Source organism: Oryx dammah, unplaced genomic scaffold (assembly GCF_014754425.2).
Source record: "Oryx dammah isolate SB20612 unplaced genomic scaffold, SCBI_Odam_1.1 HiC_scaffold_17, whole genome shotgun sequence".
NCBI classification, from domain to species: Eukaryota; Metazoa; Chordata; class Mammalia; order Artiodactyla; family Bovidae; genus Oryx; species Oryx dammah.
Window position 1 is genome coordinate 39,275,743 of NW_024070201.1, and position 23,977 is coordinate 39,299,719.

Consider the following 23,977-nt stretch of genomic DNA (forward strand, 5'->3'; position numbering starts at 1 on the left):
TTTTTTAAAAAAATAACACAGGAGGTTTACAAACCCACATGGGAACCTCTTCTGTATAGCAAACTTTGGGATGTGGGTCTGTACTTATATCATACAAAGCTGAAACGCAAACCCACTGCCTAAGATCCTAGCCCACTCAGTCACCTGGTGGCAGCAGCAGCAGCTGTAACCTCAGGGCGAGAAGCCATTCAGCCCATAAGTGGGGGACTAGAGCCAGGCTTCAGATCTGTAATGGTCTCTGCTGCTGACTTAGAACAGGGTTGGCAAATCTGGCCTGCCATCTGTTTTTGTATGGCCCATGAGTTAAGAATGGTGTTTGCATTTTTAAATAGTTGGAAAAAATCAAGAGAATAATAAATTGCATAGCATTCACATTTCTGCATCTATAAACAAAATTTTATTGGGACACAGCCACGCCCATTGGTTTGCATTTGATCTCTGGCTGCTTTCCGACTCCAGTTGCATTGCTGAGTAGCAGAGACAGAGATCCCATGGCTTGCAAAGTCAAAAATATTTACTATCTAGCCTTTTACAGAAAAAGTTTGCTGACCTCTGACTTAAATAAAAGCATTGCTAGAAAAAAGACAAAACCTAAAAGGAGCCCAGGAGAAAAACACAAATGGACCACTTGATCAATGGTTCAAGTTCAAGGATTCAGGATCTAGGACCTCTGGTACCCAATGAAAGGGGAAGAGACATCAGCAGGAAATGAGTGGCCCAAGGACAGCAGGAAAGCCTAGGGCACTTCTAGCCACACTCCCCACTGCACCCCCTCAGACATCCCCTTTATCTCAGAGAGCAAGTGGGGCTGGACAGGGGCCGAGTGATTCTGCTTGTCCTGCTGCCCCAATGCAACAGAAATGAGGGCAGGGCAGAGAGAACCAGCTGGAGTTCTCTCACCAGAGCTGAGAACTAGCCCAGGTCACTAAGCTACAACCTCTTTGTGATGTTTCTTAGTAGAAAGGAGGCAAATTACAGTCTCAGTTTGAGGTAAACTAGGAAGTGAGCACAGTAGTCCCGTGTCAAGCTTTTATTAAAAAAAAAAAAAACAGCTGATTTAGGGTTATTATCGTCCTCCTTTTCCTCATCTTCCTCGCCACCTCTGTTGAGCCAGGAACCCCCAGCGCTGGGGTTGCCAGATTTAGAAATAAAATACAGGATGCCCAGTTAAATTTGAATTTCAGATAAACACATGAATAATTTTGTATTGTAACCCTGACCCAAATATTGCTTCTCTGAAATTAAAATCATGAGACAGACTTATTACTAAAGAAGTACTGATTGTTTCTGATATTCAGATATAACTGGACATCCTGTGTTTTATCTGGCAACCCAACATAGAATACAAATCACGCAGAGGAGGTGACCCCTCAACCCCAGCCCCTCCTGGTGAAGACCCTCCAGGAGCCCCACTTGCTCCCCAGGATGGGGGCTGGTCTGCTGCTACTTTCAGAAACAAGCTTCCCCAGGAGCAGAACACCTGTGACCTGGGGACCCAGGTCCCACAAGTGTGACCAGCACCCAGTCGAAGCAGATGCAGTTACCCCTGCTTCCCCTTTTCAACCACCAACTGAACCCAACACCTGTCCTCTCCCCCAGCCTGTCTCCAGGCTAGATTCCATTCTCCAATCCCTCAAGAAGCCCCTCTGAACTATTACAGAATCGACAGCTTCTCTCTCACACCTGTTCTGCTGGTTACACTAGGTCTCAAGGTATCGTCACACCTGTGTCTCTGGAGAAGGAAAGACTCCAGGGCATGGAATTTACAGCAATAAGGAGTCTGTGGGGAGAGGAAGAGGCTCAAACCATACTCAGCTACATGGTCCCAAACAGAAGCCAGAATCGGTGACTTGAGGACCACTCAATTCTCCATCCCAAGGCAAGCACCACATGGGCAGGGATCTTTGTCCGTTTCACTCACAGCTATAGCCCTAGTGCCTAGGACAGTGCCTGGCACACTCTGGCACTCAGTAGATAACTGGGGTAGGAGTCACACGTGAGCATCAACCAAAGTTCGGTGAGTGCAGAAATGTAAACAGGGCTCACAGAAGGGGACAGGGCCAGTGATGGTTCGAAAGGCCTGAGAGGCCCTTGATGTTTTCATATCTGAGGGCTAGACCAGTGATCCTCCAAGGAAGAGCTTAATTATTGGATCAAGGGAGCAAGGAGAAAGGGATGAAAAGGACAAATGGACGGGCAGGTGGAAGACTCTGAGGACAAGAGTGAGTCCATGAAGAAATCATTTAAGACGACTGCCCCTGTATAGGGCTTTTACAGAGAGTATCCCTCAAAAGATGTAAACTCCCCAGGGGACCTGAACACGGACATTACACATTTAGCCAAGGGCACCTTAATTACACGCGGATGCCTAACGCTGGGCTGAGGGACCTGATGGGAAAAGATATTGGGAGGACATGGAGAGGGGAGCTGAGAAGAGAGGAAGGTTGGCACATTCAACCCTGGGGAGTGACAGATGAGTCCAGGAATCTGACCAGGAGTTGGGATCAAGGCTCAGGGACAACAGTTTTGTAGGAGCAGAGCCTCTGAGGGACCTCAAGCCTGCCTCATTGTTACTGTTGTTCATTTGTCACCTTGCTTCTTTCATCTTTGCTACTTTACCTTTGTTACTCTGTTACCTTTACTTCATCAGTTTCCTTTCAATGATTCTCAGTAAAACCTAGGAGAGTGAAAGGCCTATTTGTAGTCTTTAAGGACAAGGAAAAGGGGAGGCTTCCCAGGTGGTGCTAGTGGTAAAGAACCCGCCTGCCAATGCCGGAGATGTAAGAGACATGGGTTCAGTCCCTGGGTCAGGAAGATCCCCTGGAGGAAGGTATAGCAACCCACTCCAGTATTTTTGTCTGGAGAATCCCATGGACAGAGGAGCCTGGAGCAAAGAGTTGGACATGTCTGAAACGACTTAGCACACGTGCACTCCTTTCATAAACACACATATGTATACTAAAAATAGGATCACACATATTGATCCATAATCTAACTTTCTCACGTTCCATAACAATATATTAGTACAAGATGACCTCATCATTTTCCAAAACTTTATAATATTCACTACGTGCTTTTCTGGAGTTTATTCAACTATTCCTTTATTAATGAATGTTTTAAAGTCCTAGTTTGAGTAGAAACAGAATTACCATGTGATCCAGCAATCAAGCTCCGATACTTCAGCTCTTCTGATGCGAAGAGCCAACTCACTGGAAAAGACCCTGATGCTAGGAAAGACTGAAGGCAAAAGGAGAAGGGGGCAGCAGACGATGAGATGGCTAGATAGCATCACTGGCTGAATGCACATGAATTTGAGCAAACTCTGGAAGACAGTGAAGGACAGGGAAGCCTGGTGTGCTGCAGTCCATGGGGTCACAAAGAGTCGGACATGACTTAGCAACTGAACAACCAACCAGCAATCCTACTTCTGGGCATATATTCAGACAAAACTCTAATTCAGAAAGATACATCCACCCCTGTGTTCACACAGCACTATTCACAGTAGCCAAGACATGGAAACAAATGTCCACTGACAGATGAATGGATAAAGATGTGGTACACATATACAATGGAATATTAGTCATAAAAGAAAGAAACAATGCCAGTTGCAGCAACATGGATGCAACTAGAGATGACCGTAAAGCAAAGCAGTCGGAAAGAGAAAGACAAATGCCTTATGACATCACTTACATGTGGAATCAGGTGGTGCCAGTAATAAAGAATCTGCCTGCTAACACAGGAGACACAAGAGACCTGGGTTTGATCCCTGGGTCGGGAAGATACCCTCAAGTAGGAAATGGCAACTCACTCCAGTATTCTAGTCTACTAGAGAATCCCATGGACAGAGGAGCCTGGTAGGCTACAGTCCATGGAGCTGCAGAGTCAGACACAACTGAGCACACACGCATGCGCAGAATTCCTCACGTCCACATATGTGGAACCTAAAGTACAACACAAATGAACCTACCTATGAAACAGAAACACAGTCACAGACACAGAGAACAGATCTGTGGTTGCCACGGGGGAGGGGGTTGGGGGAGGGGTGATGCGGAAGGTTGGGGTCAGCAGATATAACCTTTTATGTACTGAATGGATATCCCCTTCAATTATTTTTGTTCTCTAAGGGACTCTGGGACCTGCCACAGCAGTTATGCTTCACTCACAGGCGACCTCCCCAAGACTAGCTACATCACTAAGGTGATTGCTCTGCTCTGTTTGTTCTTAGAAAGTGTTAATTGTTTAGCTGCATGCGACTCTTTGCAACCCCATGGACTGCAGCCTACCAGGCTCCTCTCCAGGAGCATCCATGGAACTCTCCAGGCCAGAATACTGGAATAGGTAGCCATTCCCTTCTTCAGCAGATCTACCCAACCCCAGGGATTGAACCTGTGCCTCCTGCATTAGAGGCAAATTCTTGACTGTCTGAGTCACCAGGGAAATTTGTTATTAATGTATTTGCAATTCTAAGCTGCTTAATGTCTGCTTCCCGCAGCATACATAGCTGGAGGGGACCACCTATGGCTCTAAAGTAGAGAAGGGGCCCCTGCCAGAGGGAGAGAAGCTGACAGCTGAGACAAACACAACAGTAGGCACATTCTAAAAGTATATTAAAATGGGGTTCTTCAGCCTTCAACGCCCTGTTGTTCTGAGCGGTCAACACGTGATACACCTGTGATCCTTAAGAAACATGCTTCTGTCTAGTGACTTCTATTTAAGCTGACAGCGAAGAGTCATAGAAATATTCTGGGGCACAGGATATTCATTCGAGAGTCATCATTACAGTGAATATGTGCCTTAAAATGGCTTGCAGACAGCTCCAGCACATCGAGGGGAAGGATTTCATCTTTGACACACAGAGGCAGGCAGCTGGTTGGCCACCAAAGGAAAAAGTGTGAGGAGGAGTGGAAGGGTGATCCTAAGGTCTCGGGTCCAGCGTTTTCGAAAGAACACATCAACTGGTCTCCTCCACAGAAAACGAGAGGCACATCCAGGCACACAAGGACAGTACCACAAGTAAACAAGTCTTCCGCTGGCATGCTACTGCTTAAAAAAAAAAAGTGTTGCAAACGTTATTGCTTTCCCTTTCTTAAGCTTTCTGAAAAATCTCCAACTAGTTAACAATTTGGAGCTAACAGGTTTTATAAACGACAACTCTCCTCCTAGGCACAGCTAGGGAGATGTGCAAGTGTGGAATCACCTGATGAAAAAGAGTGTTGGGGTCAGGGTCAAGGGACAACCTTGGGCCAATCTTATAGGCCCTTTCTCAGCTTAGCTTTCCCATCAGCATAAAATGGAGCTGACAGCTCCTCTTCTCTGAGAAAAGAGGACTGTCCTGGGGAGTGTCAGGAGACACGGCTGTGACCACCATGATTCCACTGGGGTCAGCCAGGCTGGCTCCCCCACTTGAGCCTGGAGCGTTCAGGAACTGCAGGACCACGTGCATGGTGAGTGTCACATCTGGTCCAGCCACCCCAGAGGATCTTGAGGGTCCTAGATGGAGCCAGTAGGAAAGGGGTTCAATGACAAGTTTCTCATTCAGCACAGCAGGCTGCTGCCCTGAAGCTCCACTGTCGGCTTTAAAAATATCATGGCAATGTTTTGTTTGGTTTAATTTTTTTTTTTTAATTTATTTATTTTTGGCCGCACTGGGTCACTGTTGCTGTGTGCCGGCTTTCTTTAGTTGCAGCAAGCAGGGGCTACTCTTTGTGGCAGTACAAGAGCTTCTCGTTGTGGTGGCTTCTCTTGCTGTGGAGCGTAGGCTCTAGAGCACAAACTCAGCAGCTGTAGCGCACGGATTTAGTTGCTACGTGGCAAGGTGGAATCTTCCTGGGCCAGGGATCGAACCCGTGTTCCCTGCATTGGCAGGCAAATTCTTATCCACTGTACCACCAGGGAACTCCATCATGGTAATGGTTTTTAACAGCAGAATCACCCTCTGTCAAAGGAAAGATTACATACTCCCCCAAAATATAACACAGGTGAAAAGTGGTATTTGAATTTCTTATAGTAATTATTTGTTATAAACACAGTGAGACTGCTCTCATGAATGTAAGTTTAATTCCAAATAAAGCATCTAATATATTTCCCTTTTATTTTTCCTAGAATATAAAAAATATAAAGGAATATAAATCAGGAATACAAAATCCTGATTCAAAAATAATTCCAATGATACCTATTTAACCTTTTCCTTATAGCTTCAGGAATCCATACGATTAAACCAGAAACCTAAACTCAGGACAATAGGAAATTTTTATTTCAATTTGGATTACATGTCTTACTAGGAAATGTTCAGTTTGGAGGGAGTTGAAGAGTGATTTCACTGACTAATTTAGGCTTTTATTTGTGGAGGAAAGCACTGTTAAAATGTATCCTGGAACATAATTCAATGTTCTCTGAGGTCAGCTCTGAAAATCCCCAGATGCTTGGTACCAGGCTCTGACAGATATTTATGCAAAATTTCAAGAGTCAAATTTATTTCATTTCACACACTAAGTTCAAACTAAGTTTCGATTTCATCACTGACACTCTACCAGCCTTTGTAAATACGCCCAGTGAGAACACAAACCCATATTGCCTAATGAAGCTCATTCAATTTATTGTAAAAGTTTCAGCAAGATACAGGCGAGGGTACCAAATTATATTTGAGAGATTTAGGTAATGGATTTCATCAACAAATGTAAAAAAGTGATTTATTGCCCCTTCTGAATTATCTGGAGCTCAACCTTTCCCTGAGTGGTCAACAAACTGCAGCATGAAGAAGTAAACTTCTAAGAATTATTACTCACGTCATTATAAGTAACTAATAAAAATGAAAAGAAAATGTTGTAGAATAAGGTCCACACTGTATCTTACATGTACAGCATCATTCTAAAATGTTATCTACTGAATAAGTAGAATTTTGTATATATTTACAACACACAACTTTTGGTAACAGCTGTATACAAACCAACATTTTGGCAATTTTTGCTACCATGGTTCTCACAATAGAAGATGAAATTTTCTTCACTTGTGTGTGCATCAGAAGTGTGGGAAAAAACTGGTCTTTCTCATGTTTGCCTAGATAAACATATACAGATGCATGCAAAATGTTGACAACCGCACCATTCACACTCCCACTGGGGTGCATCCTAAGAGCATGAGTCACCCAGCCCCGGTATTTCACTAACCAGGGGGAGCATTTGGTCCTTCTCCACAGGCATCACTCCACAGTGATATCAGTCACAGTCACAGAGGACTGTGAGGTGAAGACTGGGGTGCCGCAGTGCACGTTCCATGTTGGAATCTGGTGGTAGAACTCTAGGACTCTGAAGAACAAGGTCAAACCTTGGGATCTAGGAACATGTGAGGTGATACTCAAGACCTGCTGGTTCTCAGAAATGACGAGAAAGAAGAAATGTGGATTCTGGAGGAGCTTCTGTCAGCTCAGCTCTTGCCTCAGCCTTCAAGCTGAGCAATGTGTGCAGCTTTGAGAGCAGTGAAGACATGCAGCCCCTTCCTCCCTTGCCACCCTTTCCCCATTCCCAGAGGATGGAGGCTCATCCCATTCATCGACTCACTTGTGCATTAACTCAGTCATCGCACAGACATCCACTGGAGGTCTACTTCACAAGCCATATGCGTGGGTATGTTTTCATTAACATACACTTAATTATATTTTATTTTGGAGCATTCCTCCATACCCTTAAAAGTAACCTGAAGACACCCAAAATGGGTGACTATCAACCACCAGAACTCACCTCTGTTAACCAAACAGGTACAGCAGTTGGCAAATGCCAACTATTACTATCACATCCAAATACTTTGATTTGTGCAAGCACACTCTGAGCTTCTGTGTACCAGGCAGGATACACAGATAAGATCCAGTTCCTGCCCTCCAGGGACTCAGATGGAGAGAATGGAGTAGGTCCAAGATATAGAGGGTAATCCAATCAATGCTAAGGCAAAGTGGGAAAGGCGATGGGGAACTAGGAGAAGGGAAAGAAGGTTAGTTGTATTAACCTGCAGGCGTCGAGAAGGCTTCTGTGAAACGCTGCATATTCTTCTCTTTAGAGAGAAGCACCAGCTGAACGGCAGAAAGAACATATTCCAGTAGATGCAGGAGCAAGTGAAGGCATGCAGGCAGAAGAGACAGTTGAGTGTGGCTGACATAGAGGAACACTGGGTGGGAGTGGCTGGCCAGGAGGCTAGGAGGGAGCAGCAAGACTTTCTCATCAGCAGGATTAGTACGATTTGGGTCGTCTGGTCTCAGACACCTCAATCATCTGTGAAGTGCAAAGAGCGGCTCTTCCAGCAAATTCCGCATACCAAACTAAGTGGTCACACTGCACCCTCCCTGTGCTTAGCGGGAGACTTGGCCAATACATATATCATCTTCCTCTGGTCTAGGTACATGGAGGGGAGCTCCCCAAACAAACCAACCACAATGCCGACTCAGCCGGAATAGAAGATAAATATAATACACGTCTCTGACTTGGCAGGAGTCAAGTTCCTCTAACATAACTCTTTCCATGCACTAAAACCCATGCAGTTTTTAAAAAGCACGTCCAAGGCCACTGGACTTTCAGGATACCTAGGGTTTTAGCCAATTTGCTTGTAAGATGGCTGTACAACTTTGCATTATACTGGGTTTGAAATAAAGGGGAAGGATCTTGGCTGTAAGAGGGAAGAAATTCAATAAAGAGCAGAACCCAGAGCCCATGCAATAGAGAGCTGCTCTTGCAGGTGAGCAACGCACACTGGATGCGGCTCACCTAGCTCTCCAAGAGATGTAGTAATTGAATCCCGGGGCCCGGAATTCACTCACTCTACAGATACATTCTGCATGTCTGACATGCAAAGTGGAGATCAGAAAGCTGTGCAAGCCACATCCTGAACCCCGAAACAGCATACAGATCATGAGGAAGGACACCTATAAAAGCCAGTAAAACATGCTGGATGGAGAGAGTGCTATTAAAGCATTGATGGGCCAAAGGAAGTAAAGGTTCCTTCTGGTAAAGAAGGAAGAGACTTCCTGAAGGAAGTATCTGCAGAGAAATGGAGGAGGTTTACAGACAAGACAGATGGAGAAGGTGCTCCTCTTTCTTTGAGCCCTACAAACCAGGGTGCCAGGTGATGCCCTCTGGACTGGGCATGGAAATCCCAGTGAGCACAATGTCACAAACAGCATGGATGGCAGAGGCTTCTCTGCCAAGGGAAGCTTTTCTGGTAGAGGGACGGCATGAGTAAAGCCTGTATGGGATATGAAAGTGAAAGTGTTAGTCACTCGGTCATGTCCATCTCTCTGCAACCCCATGAACTGTAGCCCGCCAGGCTCCTCTGTCCATGGCATTCTCCAGGCGAGAATATCGGAGTGAGTGGCCAGTCCCTTTTCCAGGGGATCTTCCTGACCCAGGCCTCGAGCCTGGGTCTCCCGCATTGCAGGCAGATTCCCTACCATCTGAGTCACCAGGGAAGCCCCTATGGGATATGAGGAAAATCCAATTTGTTGGAAGGACACACTGCAGGACACCGGGCTAGAAAGATACACTGAAATCACACAGCGGGGGCCTCATCTACCAAGCCTAGGAGAATGAGCTTCTGGACTGAGTGATGAGCAACGTAGGGAAGAGGAAGCTTCTGAGCAACAAGAATCCAGGATCAGGCATAGCGGCTAAGGGCCACTGGGGCCAGCCAGCCCTGACACCTACTAGGTGTGTAACTTTGGACAAGGTTTTTAATTTCTGTGTGCCTCTACTTACTTCCTCATCTGTTAGATGGGAATGACAATACTATCTAATTCAGAGAATTGTGACACTAAATGAATTTACAGCACAGGAAGAATAATGTCCCCCATAAAAACTTCTACAGAAGTATCGCTGGATAATGACGGTGACCACATGAGACACCCTGAAGCTGGGAGATTATCTCAGAGGTGACTAGAGTAATCCAGACAAGAGAGGATGGGAGCAGCTTCAAGGGGGATGGAAAGGAAGTAATCGATCTGAGACAGACGAGAACTCGGAGGGGGAGGAAAGGCTTGCAGCCTGGGAGAAAAGCAGTGCTGCTGGAGGGGCTGCTCAGCCATAAAGGCACTTGGCAAACACTCAGAGGACTACACTGTGCTGGACTCTGATCCTTACATACCCTTGCACTTCTCTGAGCCTCAAATCTTCCATCTTTAAGATGGAGTCAACATTCCTTACCCTTTCTACACTCAGCATCATTATGAGGAGTAAAAAGGACAGGGGACTTGGCCACCACGCTGTACAGATGGGAGTTGTGACGAGGGGCCAGGCTAGGGAAGGAGCCCAAAGAAAAAGAGATATTCTGCTGAACCTTGTCCATGATGTTCCCAGAGTAAGACTGAGGGTCAATTCCAACATCCTCACCCTGCACAGCTGCAGGCTGGCACCAGTGACATCTGGGACTGCCTACATCCCAGACACCCCAACCAGAGTTTGGTTCATGGGACAGGCCCCAGTGCTGACAGCAGAATTCACCATTTTGGGGATAAAAGAAGCCCATGGGAAAACCAGGTGGCTCTATCTCCTCCAGCTCTCTGATTATAAAGCCTGTAAGCAGATCAAAAGAAGGGTTCTGGAGTCAGCCAGAGATGGGGACAAGACCAGCCCCCAAGGTTGCAGCAGGCAGCCCTCCAGCAAGTTTGTCTTCCATTATAGCCAAGTGTTTGTTCATATTTCCTGCATTATCTTGTCACTTGTTGGATAAAATTTCTTACAGAAACTCATCTTTTTCATGTTGAGGGTAGTCCACATAGTCCAGGAAGCCATAAAGATCAGCAGCTCACATTCCCTATGTAAGTTCTCTTTGTTGTTCCTTTGGGAGGAACTCAGGAGCCCTAGCCCCGTGTCTCTTCTTCAGCAGACCCCACGCATCCCCATCACACCATTCATCACAGAAGACTGGAATAGTCCCCTTAACACAACTCTCTCCCTCCCTCTACTCTGGAGTTCCTCAAAGTTCCTTGAGCTAGTCTATGGTCCTCATCCTTCTCTGGATATCCACCACCCAACACAGACCCTGGCATTAAGTGAATTGAAATTCCTCCCCATTTTTTGAAGCCCAAAGACAACGAAAACCCACAATCTGCTCCAATTACTCAACTGTGCCCCTAACTCAGTGAAGTGTTTTAACAGAGCAACACCACATACATTCAAGCCCCCCTCTTTTCCCAAAACCTGACTTACCAGCTCAAAAAAAAAAGGTCTAATTTAGGTTTATGACCTTAGCCTGTATCTTATTTTATAGTTTTGTTTTGTCTGACATAGCTTATGGGGACATAAAAGCCCTTCCCTCCAAAATATAGTTCTGAATTCAAACCACTCCAGAATAGAGCCTTTTCCCTGCAACCAACTTTTCTGGCTGACTTTTAACAGTTTTAAAGTTGATAAACTAGAGGAAGCGCTTTATTTAAAGAAAGAAAAAAGATCTAAGTAAACAGCTCCCAGTGTTCTCTAAGAATTTAGACTCAGAGAACACAATCTGTCTACACAAGGATAAACGTAGTTTTATTAAAGAAAACACAACGGGCTTACACACACTCTTTGTACAGTGTACACTGTCCACATGAAGAAGCAAACACAAATTCAAAAGGGGTGGACAACAGGGTCATCATGGGGAAGCACCATGGTTTTTTGCTCAAAAGCTGGACTATAAAGCAAAGATGTGTTAAGAGACAGACTTGCTTTTTCTCAAGTCATCTCGAATGGAACTCAAGGAGATGACCACAGTATCAACCAGTGGAGGTACTGTGATTGTTTCTTCAAGAGAAATTATTTTGAAAACAATCAACTGAACTAAATAAAATCTACAAAACCAAACCCCTTGGCAGCAAATGTGTTAAAGGCCTCCAACAGCACTGGAGTTTCAATTTATTCCAAATATAGACCTGAAATCACAAACTAGAGAGCCAAAGCAGCAGTGTTTAAAATGACTGACCAACGCCATCCAAATATCCCACACTTCTCATTTCAGAGTGAGAGGAAAATAAATGCGAGTCAAGAAACACAATTTCTAGAAACTCTTCCATCACAGAAGGGAAAGTTTTTTAAGATCAGTGTGGCTTTTAAGAAAGCCAGCAGAAACGAAAACATATGCCAAACTGATTCCCACTGCACTCTACACATAAAATGTCACCTTTGTAACAATTTTAAAATACATGGTAGAGTTTGGTTTTTACTTGAGCTTTCATCAAGCAACTAGATGTTAAGAGTTTCGAAAACGAATGAGGATTCTATTCCTGTCCATAAGGTGCTCACAAGTTGTGTGCACACATGCTCACTCAGTCGTAGCCCTCCAGGCTCCTCTGTCCATGGAATTTTCCAAGCAAGAATACTGAAGTGGGTTGCCACTGCCTGCTCCAGATCTTCCTGGACCAGGGAGCAAACCCATGTCTCTTGCGTCTCCTGCTTTGGCAGGTGGACTCTTTACCATTGGTAAGCCCACAAGTTGGGTATTTGTATCCAAAATGAAAGGGTTTAATAAACAGGTGATGTGAATTTCAGTAAGGGATTTCAGAATATAAGTCCAAAGTTCTCTGCAGCAATATTTTATTTTCCCTTGTTAAAAAAAAAAAAAAAAAAAACACTAACCAAAATGATCTAAAAGAGAGACACTGCTATACCCAAAGTGGTGGAATGTGGCCAGAACATTATATGGGGGGAATTGCATATATTCGTCATTTCCCTTTTGATTTTCCCTGCTACATAACTTTCCATGCAGAAATTAATTTTACATCAGATTTATCAACTTTTCCTTTATGGTTTCTAGGTTTTCCATTTGCACGCAAAAGGCTGTCTTACTCTGAAATTACTGGGGAAATGTCTTACGCATTTAAAAAAGAAAAAAAATGGAGTCATTTTTTTTTCTAACTCCTGAGGTGACAAAGGTATTCAGCCTAGTTTGAAATCCAGTGGACAAGACTGAGTCCTTTCTTTTCCTGCTCTTTCTGAGCTCTGAATACTGCAGAGACCTGTCTGAACTTGTAGTTTAAAACCACTGCTTTCCCACTCTCAGCACCCCCAACCCCATGCTCACGTCACCTCACTGCAGCCTTATCCTCACATATTCCCTTGTTACAATAGAGGCTGACAAAGGTGAGGGAACACAGCAAAGGAGGCCCACAAGCATTTAAGCAGCATCCTGGTGATGGCTTACCCAGTCACTGTTTAACCACTTACTGGCTGCATGAGTCTAGGTTAGCCTCCTGATCTCCCAGACTGCATTTCCTCACTTACACAAACCAAGTGGTTATAAGGGTTTAAGTAAGTTAAGCTATTGAAAGAACTGTTTAAACTGTAAAGTATCATGTAAATTTTAGATGCTTTTTATTAGGTATGTGACATAGGGAACATACATGTCTCAGCCTGAACCCCTCATGTCCATGTCCCAATAAATATCTACATTGTCCCCCTTTCCCATCTCTTCTTGATTTATAGAAGAAGAAAAAAAAAAAAAGGAAAAACATTCTCCAGGTTTCCACTTTCTAAATATACAAACTAAACACTATGAACAAAACTTGTAGAACATGAAAACTAAAAACAGAACAACAGAACTGCCGTTGCTGCTGTTCAGTCGCTAAGTCGTGTCTGACTCTTTGCGACCCCCATGAACTGCAGCACGCCAGGCTTCCCTGTTCTTCACTGTCTCCCAGAGTTTGCTCAAACTCATGTTTATTGAATCAGTAATGCCATCCAAGCATCTCATCCTCTGTCACCCCAGCAATTCCATCCTGGGCATACATCTGAAAAAAACTAATTGAAAAAGATACACTTACCCCAATGTTCATAGCAGCATTGTTTGCAATTGGCTAGATATGGAAGCAACCTAAGTGTCCAAATGGTTAAAGAAGATGGGGTGTGTGTGTGTGTGTGTGTGTGTGTGTGTGTGTGTGTGTGTGTGTGTGTGTGTGCGTGTGCGTGTGCGTGTGTGTGTGCGCGCGTGTGTGTGTGTGTGTGTGTGTGTGTGTGTGTGTGTACACGTACACATAAAATGGAATACTGTTACGATAGTTGTTATTTACTCGCTAAGTCATGTCCAACTCTGCAACCCCATGGACTGTAGCCTGTCAGACCCTGTCCATGGGATTTCCCAGGCAAGAATACTGGAGTGGGTAGCCAATTCCTTTTCCAGGGGATCCCTGACCCAGGGATCAAACTTGCTTCTCCTGCATTCCAGGTGGGTTCTTTACTGCTGAGCTACAGGAAGTCCACAATGGAATATTGCTGCTGCTGCTGCTGCTGCTAAGTCGCTTCAGTCGTGTCTGACTTTGTGCAACCCCATAGACAGCAGCCCACCAGGCTCCCCTGTCCCTGGGATCCTCCAGGCAAGAACACTGGAGTGGGTTGCCATTTCCTTCTCCAATGCATGAAAGTGAAAAGTGAAACTGAAGTTGCTCAGTCATGTCCAACTCTTCACAACCCCTTGGACTGCAGCCCACCAGGCTCCTCCATCCATGGGATTTTCCAGGCAAGAGTACTGGAGTGGGATGCCAATTCCCTTTCCAGGGGATCTTCCCGACCCAGGGATCAAACCTGCTTCTCCTGCACTGGCAGGTGGGTTCTTTACCGCTGAGCTACAGGGAAGTCCACAATGGAATACTATGCAACCATAAAGAGAAGAAAACTTTACCATTTGCAACAACATGAATGGACTTGGAGTGAAGTCAGTCAGACAGAAACAGACAAATACTGTATGATCTCATTTATATGTGGAATCTAAAAAATACAAGAGACTAGTAAATATAACACAAAAGAAACAGACTCACTGATTTAGACAACAAATTAGTTACCCACAGAAAGAGGCAAGGGGTAGGGGCAATATAGGAGCAGGGGATTAAGAGGAACAAACTATCAATATTATGTATAAAATAAGCTACAAGAATATATAGTACAATACAGAGAATATAACCAATATTTTATAACTATAAATGACACATAACCTTTAAAAATTGTGAATCACTCTTATATACCTGTAACTTATATATTATACATCAACTACACATCAAAAAAAAAAAGGAAAAAATCTCCAAACTTTCTCAGTTAAAAAAAAGAAAAAAAAAAAAAAAAACCCCACAGGTAGAACATGTCGTATCAAGCCTGAACGAAAAATGGCTTCAAATTTGTAAAAAATGCCAACAAATGCTACATGTCTCCTAATCCACCTGGTAAGGGTTTTCCAAAACAAATCCTCTTCCCTTCAACAACTTGTCCTTTGTTATCTCTGAAAGTGAAGTCTCAGCTGAGCCTTCTTCCTGTCCATTGGCACTGCCACCCAGCACAGCCCCGCAGCCTGGGGAAGAGCAGGTGAAGCAGGCCTTTTGTCTCTGACACCACCCCCAGGGGCACATACGCATCTTATTGGTCTCAAGAGAGGCATGTGCTATTTGATCCATTTGCTAACAAAATCCATTGAACCTGGAAGGTTCTCTGACAGAGGGAGCTCGACACACGTGCACGATATACACATTGGATTTATCATCATCAAGCATCTCCCAAAGGCCACAGAGCGCATGCTTTCCACATTGATCAGCGATGGGAGGGGAGGAAGGAAGGGGTGGTACCACCAGGCAGGGCACCCAGGTCTAATGACACACCTGGCCTGCCTCTTTCCAGGTGCTAAACCAACCAGAACTCCTCAGTGCCCCAGGGTATGACTGGGAAAATTCCTTACCTGCCACACTTCAATCAAGCTGCTGCACTACCTAAATCTGCATGGCAAATCAGCCAGCAGAAAGGCCTACATAAGGCCTTGGAATGTTCCAGTCTAAAACACAGGTTCGGAGGGTAACCCTTATTGTTTTGACCTAGTTAGTTCCCTCAAAACAGAATCCAAACTGGAAAACTGGGTCCAGGGCAGCAGCCCTGCCTTGCAGACCAAGCAGAAGCCACGTGCTATCACTCTTGAGGAGGGCCTCTCCAGAACATGACACAGGGCTTATTTCCTAGCAAACTAGTCAGCCAGAGAGACCATTTGGTTTCAATTAACAGAAACCCACTCCCACTAACCTAAGGGAAAAAAAAAAAAAAAAAAAACCATAAGAGTAGGGAACATGGGTTCATTATAAGGACAAGGGGTCTATCAAATGACCCCAAATCAGGAACTGCAGCCAGCCCTCATGGGAAATGGAAACCAGGAAACGGAAAACCATCCGGAAATGAGACTATTCCCAAGATCTCTCATCTCCTCCTCTGCACAACCACTTTGTTCTTTCCTCTCTGCAGAGCAGTTTTCATTCTATGCTTCTGTATATCCACGGGTCACACAGCAACTCCTCTGTTAACTTTTCCCAGAACTGTAGGGTGAGCGTCAAAGACCAACTAGGATTGCTGTCTCAATCCCAAAATATTCAGGAGAGAGAATTCAACTCAGCTTGGGTAAGATGTCCCCCTTTGATCCAGACAGCAGAGAAAAGGTGGGAGAGCTGCTCTAACGACAGAGGATATCTACCTGTCCAGCGAAAGTACAAAAAACGACAATAGAAATGACAACGGCTTCATGAACTTTGACTTTTGTTAAAACCACAAGGTTTTCCAAAGGTACCATCTTGTCTTATCCTCACTCCAAGGAAGCACAGCTGTACAGCCAGATCCTCAAATAACAGATAAATGTCTTCTTTGTAGTTTGCCTGTTGGTCACTTGAGTCGGAGGAAAAAAAGCACTTTGTTATTATCAAAAAGGAATTTATTATTTCTGGTTTCTCCTTTTCTCTTTAGAGGAGGGTTTTTGGCGGGAATCTTGGCTGGAAACGGGCTGAACCTGGCCAATACACGGAAGTGTCCTTGAATCATGACTGTAAAGGTGGGGGAGAGAAGCAGTCATGGTAGAGAAGCAGTCATGGTAGAGAAACACACACATGGAACTAAAGCCTTCTGGAACAGGCATACTAACAATCATTTTTCACAGGAAGAATTTGTTCAGTGTAAAGGTTAAGCAAGGCTCCTTCCTTACAAAAGCCTCTGGGTTTCTCATAAAGTAGACCCAAAGAGTCCATCAGTGGGGGGTCTATTGCACCTAGGGCAACAAACACATTCCTCCCAGAGCATGGGCTGCTCTGTGTGGTTGCTAATAAGATAATCTGTTACAGGAGGCTTACAAATCCATTTACATTGATTTTAATTAATGAATCAATCCCTGGCCCTGAACAACTTGGTCCAGAGACGGTACGCAATTCAAGCTTCAGTCTGCACTCCCAGCCTGAAAGCTACATTAAAAAGAAGTTAACTCTCAGATCAATGAAGGACAAATAAAAATAATTGGATTTGTATTTCTTACAACATAAGGGAAAAAAATCTCTTCCAAGTTTAGACAGTTACTCTTCACACATTAATAAGAGGAATATATTTCCAGTGGTTTCCTAACAGACTCACCTAGGACTAAGGGGGTTTTTTTGGACAAGCCTGAAATTTGGAAAACCAAAGTCAGATATTATGACTTTCAGTCTAACCTCTGAAATCAAAACGAGTCCAACTTGCTCAAAAGCTCATCAGAACCTCTTAACTCAGACTGAAGTTGAAGAGAGAATTACCCAAACACAAAATACAAATGACAAGAACAAAGTGGCACCCACCAGCCTGGCTGTGCTCTGAATCAGCCAGGCTTCATTAAGAAGGCAGGCAAACTTTTGCATTTCCTTTTACTTTAGCCTTTATAAAGGCTGAAATAGAATTTGACCTTTCTGAGCTATTGCCAGCTATGAATTGGAAGCAAGCTCAAGTTAAAAGATGGCACCAAAAAGTGACTGCTCACTGTTTCATTTTTTTCTCTTTCCTCATCTTTTTCACAAGATTTGTCTACCCACTCTATTTTTAGACTCCTATCAGAGCTTCCAATGATTCCATGTAAAACTGGTGGAAAAAAGTCTAGTTTCAGTCCCACTTTCTCAAATCCCCCAGCTAGGCAACACCAATTAACATCGGGAAGAACATTAGCGTTGATAAATGAAAATGCATTACACTCACTTTGATTTTTTTTTAAGACGGGAAAAGTCCATAAACTCACAAGCAAAGCATAAAAGCACCAGAGAGACACCAGAGTCTGTCCCCACTTGACAAGGCAGAGGAGGGGAAGCGGCTCATAAGAGAATAAATAAATACAGAACACAGAGCACAGAGACCCATGACTTTGGGAGGCAGCACTTCACATTTCTCCCGTGCTTTTTACAATACTTAATAAAAGAGTTATCAAATTGATTCTGAAGTCAGTAAGACTGGCCTGAAACACTGTAAAAGGAATTAAAAAAAAAAAAAAAGACCCTGCACATAAGGAAGTAAACTGCAAGCAAGATGAAGAGCCGGGCTAGAGCTGGGCGGGCTGGCACTCGCGTGTTCTCCCCTCCCTTCCTCCCTTCCTCTCTCTTCTGTCTCCCAACAAGGCAAACAAAACAAAAGAAGTGGATACTTCAGCTATACATATGGACTCCACAGCTTTCTGCCCCTAATGTCTGCTCGCATGCCCTCAAGTCTGAGGACTCACTGGACCCTAACTAAAGCTCCCTGAAACATTCCCCGTGCATTTGTGGGGGCATCTTGTTGGACCAGCCAGCCGCCTTGCCTGGCCTGAGCTGTGCAGGGCAGGGTATGCCAATGCAGCCTGACATTCACAGCAAGACCACAAATAATAAACACTTTCAGTAAATTGACTCGAGCGTCTTTGTTCCTCAGACATACATCTTCCTACCGCTTTACAAAGGCAGGCAGCAGAACCTAGCCACCAACGCGACTATAGCCAGAACTGGGAAAGGAAGTTATTGAAGCCTGGATTTCCTGCTTTTGCTTGTAGCCAAGAACTATGAGGCTTGTAGTGGTTTCAGGAACTGACTCATCTAATGATTCATGGATAAGATACTACTTTTAATATGTTTCTGACCCTAAGACTCAGGAACTTCAAAACTACTCTGAACCCATGCTTCACTCTTATTTACAAATGAACATTCACAGCAAAATAAACAGGAGGACAATGGCTAATGAAACAATGAAAATATCACACCCACAGCAGGAAAAGCAGAATGTGGACTTCACATTGGAAGCCATGATCAAAAGCCTGATATGTGGGCTGTGACTTGGTAGCACAAGTCTTGGGAAGTCAAACTTCCCAAAAGTGAAAAACAGGTGGGATAAGGTTTATTTTTAGATGTCATTCTCCTAGATGTAAAAATAGATTTAGCACGGCAATATTTTAATTTAGGCGCATCTGGAGTGGTGACTCGAAAAAACCAAAGTCGGAAAGCAGCGTGTAGTTCTAGATTTAACTGTTACAATTGCAAACCAGGGAGAGTTCAGGGTTAGCTGACCAGTGAGTAATAGGTAATAAAGGACTCATGGTGGAACTCATTCTCTTAAATCATCCATTACAGGAAGACTGCAACTCAGTATTTCCACCCATCCTCTGACCAGACTTCTTTCCTCCACTAGACACACACACACACACACACACACACACACACACACGTACACACACACACGTACACACACACACACACACACACACGTCCTGAAAAGCAAACCATTCTCAAAGTTGTCGGGAGCTGTATCTCTGACTGCTCCCCATGAAGTCCCTATAGATTCATTATCATCAAGAAGTTCCCCTACAGGGACTGCCCTGGTGGTCCAGTGGCTAAGATTCCACACTCCTAAAGCAGGGGGCCCAGGTACAAGCCCTGGTCAGGAAACGAGATCCTGCATGCTGCAACTAAAGATTCCATAGGCCGCAACTAAGACCTGGTGCAGCCAAATAAATAATTGGGAAAAAAAAAAGTCCCACTTAAGGAAAAGCTTTCAAGCCTTCCTGGCCCATCAGCCCTTGGGTTTTCCCTGCCCCGGTCCTTCCCCTAAGGGCATTAAGATCAGGATGAGTTTCAGGGGTGGCTTTCAAACCATTTACAGGTTTCAACACAAGTCCAGTTGCCCAGTCACACAGATGAAGAGGGGAAAAAAAACAAAAATGGGAGAAAGGGATGAGGGGGTGGGGGATTGAAGTGCTGTGGGGGAAGGGGAGAGCGCAGGGATGGAAGAAGCAGTAAGACCAGTTGACCAGGCAAGGCCAAAGTGCAAGGGCTGCCTGGCAGGCACTACCCAGCTGGGCTCCTCCAGCAGATTTACTGACATGACGTCAGTGGCTCCAGTCCAGCTTTTTCTTTGGTAGCTTTTACCACTTGCCTCCTGAAGCCTCCACTGTGTTAGGAAGCCACAGGACCATAAAGTAAATTCTCTTTGTGAAACCAGTTTAACCTCAGGGCACAGAGGCCTGCCTGTGAATTACAGGATCCCTCGCCCTCTCTGTGTACCCCTGGAGGAAGAGGAAGGGAATAAGCCCCTACTCTACTGTACTTAATACAGACGAACCATTAAATGAAGCTTGGTACTTTATAAAAAAGGGGAGGTGGGGGCAGGGAGTGGGTTGGGGGCGAAGGAGGGGTAAGGTGGTGGGAAGGGGTTGTGGTGGGGCGAGATGTTAAATGAGTATCCAAAATTTCACAGGACAGGATGCTGGTTAATTTCCTAGGATGTCATGAATGATGATAATTTCAGTGCTAGTCACTTTGCTGTGAGGTTGTGTTGGCTGAACTGTGAACGCATACAGCTTTGTTTCACCACCAACAAAAAAAGTATTACTGAAGCTGAAACTCCAGGCCTAAATGGAACCTCTGAAGAGAGCACTGTAGATATATTTAAAAATGAGATTTCTTTTTTCCCAGCCAAAGTGCATGTTCTGTGCTGCACCAGCCTTGGGCATCAAACAATTTCCAAAATGCCAGAGAGAAATTACTAAATTAGTAATAGAATTACAGACAGAATTACTAAAAGATAGAAATGCCGGATAGAAAGATAGAAATTACTAAAAATAAGTCTAACAGGAGACTCATGAAACAAAAAAACACTCATTTTAGACTTAAAGGCTTACTACTGTACTCCAACAACAGCAGCTATTCCAACAATAGCTGTGTTCCATCTAGGACTCCAACAAACAAATCTGCCTAAAACTACAGAGCTTTAAAATTTTTTAGCTCATAAAAACAATGTATTAGTGATAAATTCTTTAAATGAGTGAGAGATTAAATATATTCTATTTTAAACATTTCAGAAGAGAAAAGTACAAAACTTAATTCAACAAGTATTCATTCAAACACAGGCATGTAAAATTGACCCCAACAATATCATCAAAATATAGCCTGCAGTCTGAATGGCTCAGAGTGGAAATAAGACAAGGAATCTCTCACCTTCTGGTTATTTAAACAAGGTGCAGAACAAACCATCAGGGAGATAGGACTGAAGGCAATGATTAAAGTCTTCTGTGAAGCCTAAATTAATATGAGCTCTGGCCTTCAACATGAGAGTCAAACCATGAACTGTCCTGGGGGAATTTTTCAGTTTGGTCTTTTTCTTAAGGGAGAAAAGGACAAGATGACAAGCCCAAGCACAGAAATGCAGAATGAGAGCCGAAGGAGCCAAGCATGAGATAAATGTGCAAAGAAAGTTTTTACCATGAATCGAAAAGCTGACACAGTAGGTGGGATCCATTTCTGAAGGGGGATGGGGGTAATAGAGACCCTACCCAAGATGAAGCTCTGAAATAGCATTTCCTACCAAAAGGAATCAAAGTTCTGCAGAATTTGGTTCACTCTAAATCCAAGAAGATCCAAGAAGACACAAGAAGACACAGGCCAGCAAGGAAGCTGCTCTCAAAAACTGTAAGGGTCACATCAAAAGGACACAGGAGCCAACTAAAGATACTCCCCTGGCCCAAAGACTTTATAATGCGAGCATCAGTTAAGAGGAAACTGGGCTTCCCCAGTAGCTCAGCAGTAAAGAATCTGCCTGCAATGTAGGAGACATGGGTTCAATCCCTGCATCAGGAAGATCCCCTTGAGGAGGGCATGGCAACCCACCCCAGTACTCTTGCCTGGAGAATCTCATGGACAGACGAGCCTGGCGGGCTACAGTCCAAGGGAGCTGTAAACTGACCCCAACAGTATCATCATGCATGCAAGAGGAAACTACAATGGAGTCAAAGTATCCCATAATGTAAAATCTACAATTGCATAAAGACATTAAGTAAAAAAAGAAAACCACATACCTGCTTTTTCTGTACAACCATATGCCGGATTAACCAAACAACTGATGACAGAACGTTTCCATGAGAGAATTTTGGCTAATAAATGAAGTAGGAACAAGAGGACTGGAATACGATCAGTTTACAAAGCCCGTGTGAAACAACAGATACAGGCACAGGTCATAAATCAGTGTCTAACATAACAAAGAAAGAGACAACTGGACATCATGTGCCTCCTGGTGGATTACTAATTATGAAATATTCCTGTCAAAAAACAAACAAACAAAAAAAAAAAACCCAAAACCTTGAACCTGAAACAGATCAAGCTTCCAGGTCTAAATTCCTATTTATAGGAGAGACTGAGGACAGTAGAGCAGGATAAACACCACCAAGAGCATGCAACTGCATATTCCAGAATGAGAGGAACGCTACAAGAGAAACAAGGCTTTTCTAACAAATCACCTGTAAAGGGTGAAAAAAGAGGGACACAATCTTTAAAGAGTTTTAATAAACAGAACAACTAAAGATGACCTTCCATTTTGTCTGGACTCTGATTTAAACAAACCAACTATAGGAAAACACTGATGAGTCGAACAAGGAAATCTAAAGCCTCACTAGACAGTTTATAGTAAGTAAGCATCATTAAAATGATGCTGCAGTTTTGTTTTTGTTTTTCTTTTATCTGACCATACCAGGTCTTCACTGTGGCATGTGGGATCCAGTTCCCCGAACAGGAATCGAACCCAGGCCCGCTGCATTGGGACTGTGGAGTATCGGCTACTGGACCACCAGGGAAGTGGTGTTTCTTAAACAGCAACAGTTGGTCCCTCTTTAAAAGTCACAATTTTTAAAATATATACTTAAAATTTCACAAGTAACATGGTATGACATTTTGGGATTGTTTCAAAATAATATGTGGGAGAGGATGCTGGGATTTGAAAGAAACAAGAATGGCCATGGGTTGATAACTGTTGCTAAGTGATGATGGTCCAGGGTGATTCACTGCCCTCTACTCAAGTTTTCACAATAAAAATTTTGAAAATCTAAAATAATAAAAATAATAAGATACTGTTCCTGTCTTTCTCCTTCAAAATAAGACAAAGGTGCCAAAGGAAGAGATACTTGGCATTCTTAATTCTTAGCTACCAGGTGATGGTAATCACAGCCATAACTATAATCAGCAGATAACTTTAATGGTACATTCTGCCAGACAACATGCAAACCCTCAGCTAACTCTCACTATAACCCATGAGAAAGGCACTGCTGCTACTGCTAAGTCACTTCAGTCATGTCCGACTCTGTGCAACCCCATAGACGGCAGCCCACCAGGCTCCGCCGTCCCTGGGATTCTCCAGGCAAGAACACTGGAGTGGGTTGCCATTTCCTTCTCCAATGCATGAAAGTGAAAAGTGAAAGGGAAGTCGCTCAGTCGTATCCGACTCTTAGCGACCCCATGGACTGCAGCCTACCAGGCTCCTCCATCCATGGGATTTTCCAGGCAAGAGTACTGGAGTGGGGTGCCATTGCCTTCTCCAGAGAAAGGCACTAGCATGTCCATTTTGCAAGTGAGAAACTGGGGTTCAAAAAGAATAAAGAGGTTGCCCAAGAGCAAACAGGTAAGTGGAAGAAATGTGTGTAATTCCACAAATTCATAAACATAATGAGAATCAGAATGAGTTAAGCCTTTCCAAAACAGTAACTCTTAAGAGTGCCAGTAACTCTCTAAGCCAAGAGATCCAATGCTCTCCAGTGTAAAAGACAGCAAAATCAAGAAGTGGTGCTATGCTGCTGACCATTTTTGGTGAAACCTAGGGAACTGAAGGGGCAGTCTCTTTAAGATTTCAAAATGATAACAGCAGAAGAGAAAGGGTGAAGAAACTGGACAGCATGTTTTGTGTCTCTGTGTGCGTGTGTGAAAATATGAAAGCAA

At 44.0% G+C, this 23,977-nt stretch overlaps 1 protein-coding gene across 3 annotated transcripts in view; it reads right to left on the bottom strand.

The window, feature by feature from the left end:
* TEAD1 (TEA domain transcription factor 1) overlaps positions 1–23,977 on the bottom strand; it is a 262,318-nt gene that overhangs the window by 221,582 nt on the left and 16,759 nt on the right. The gene's annotated exons all lie outside the window — the stretch shown is intronic.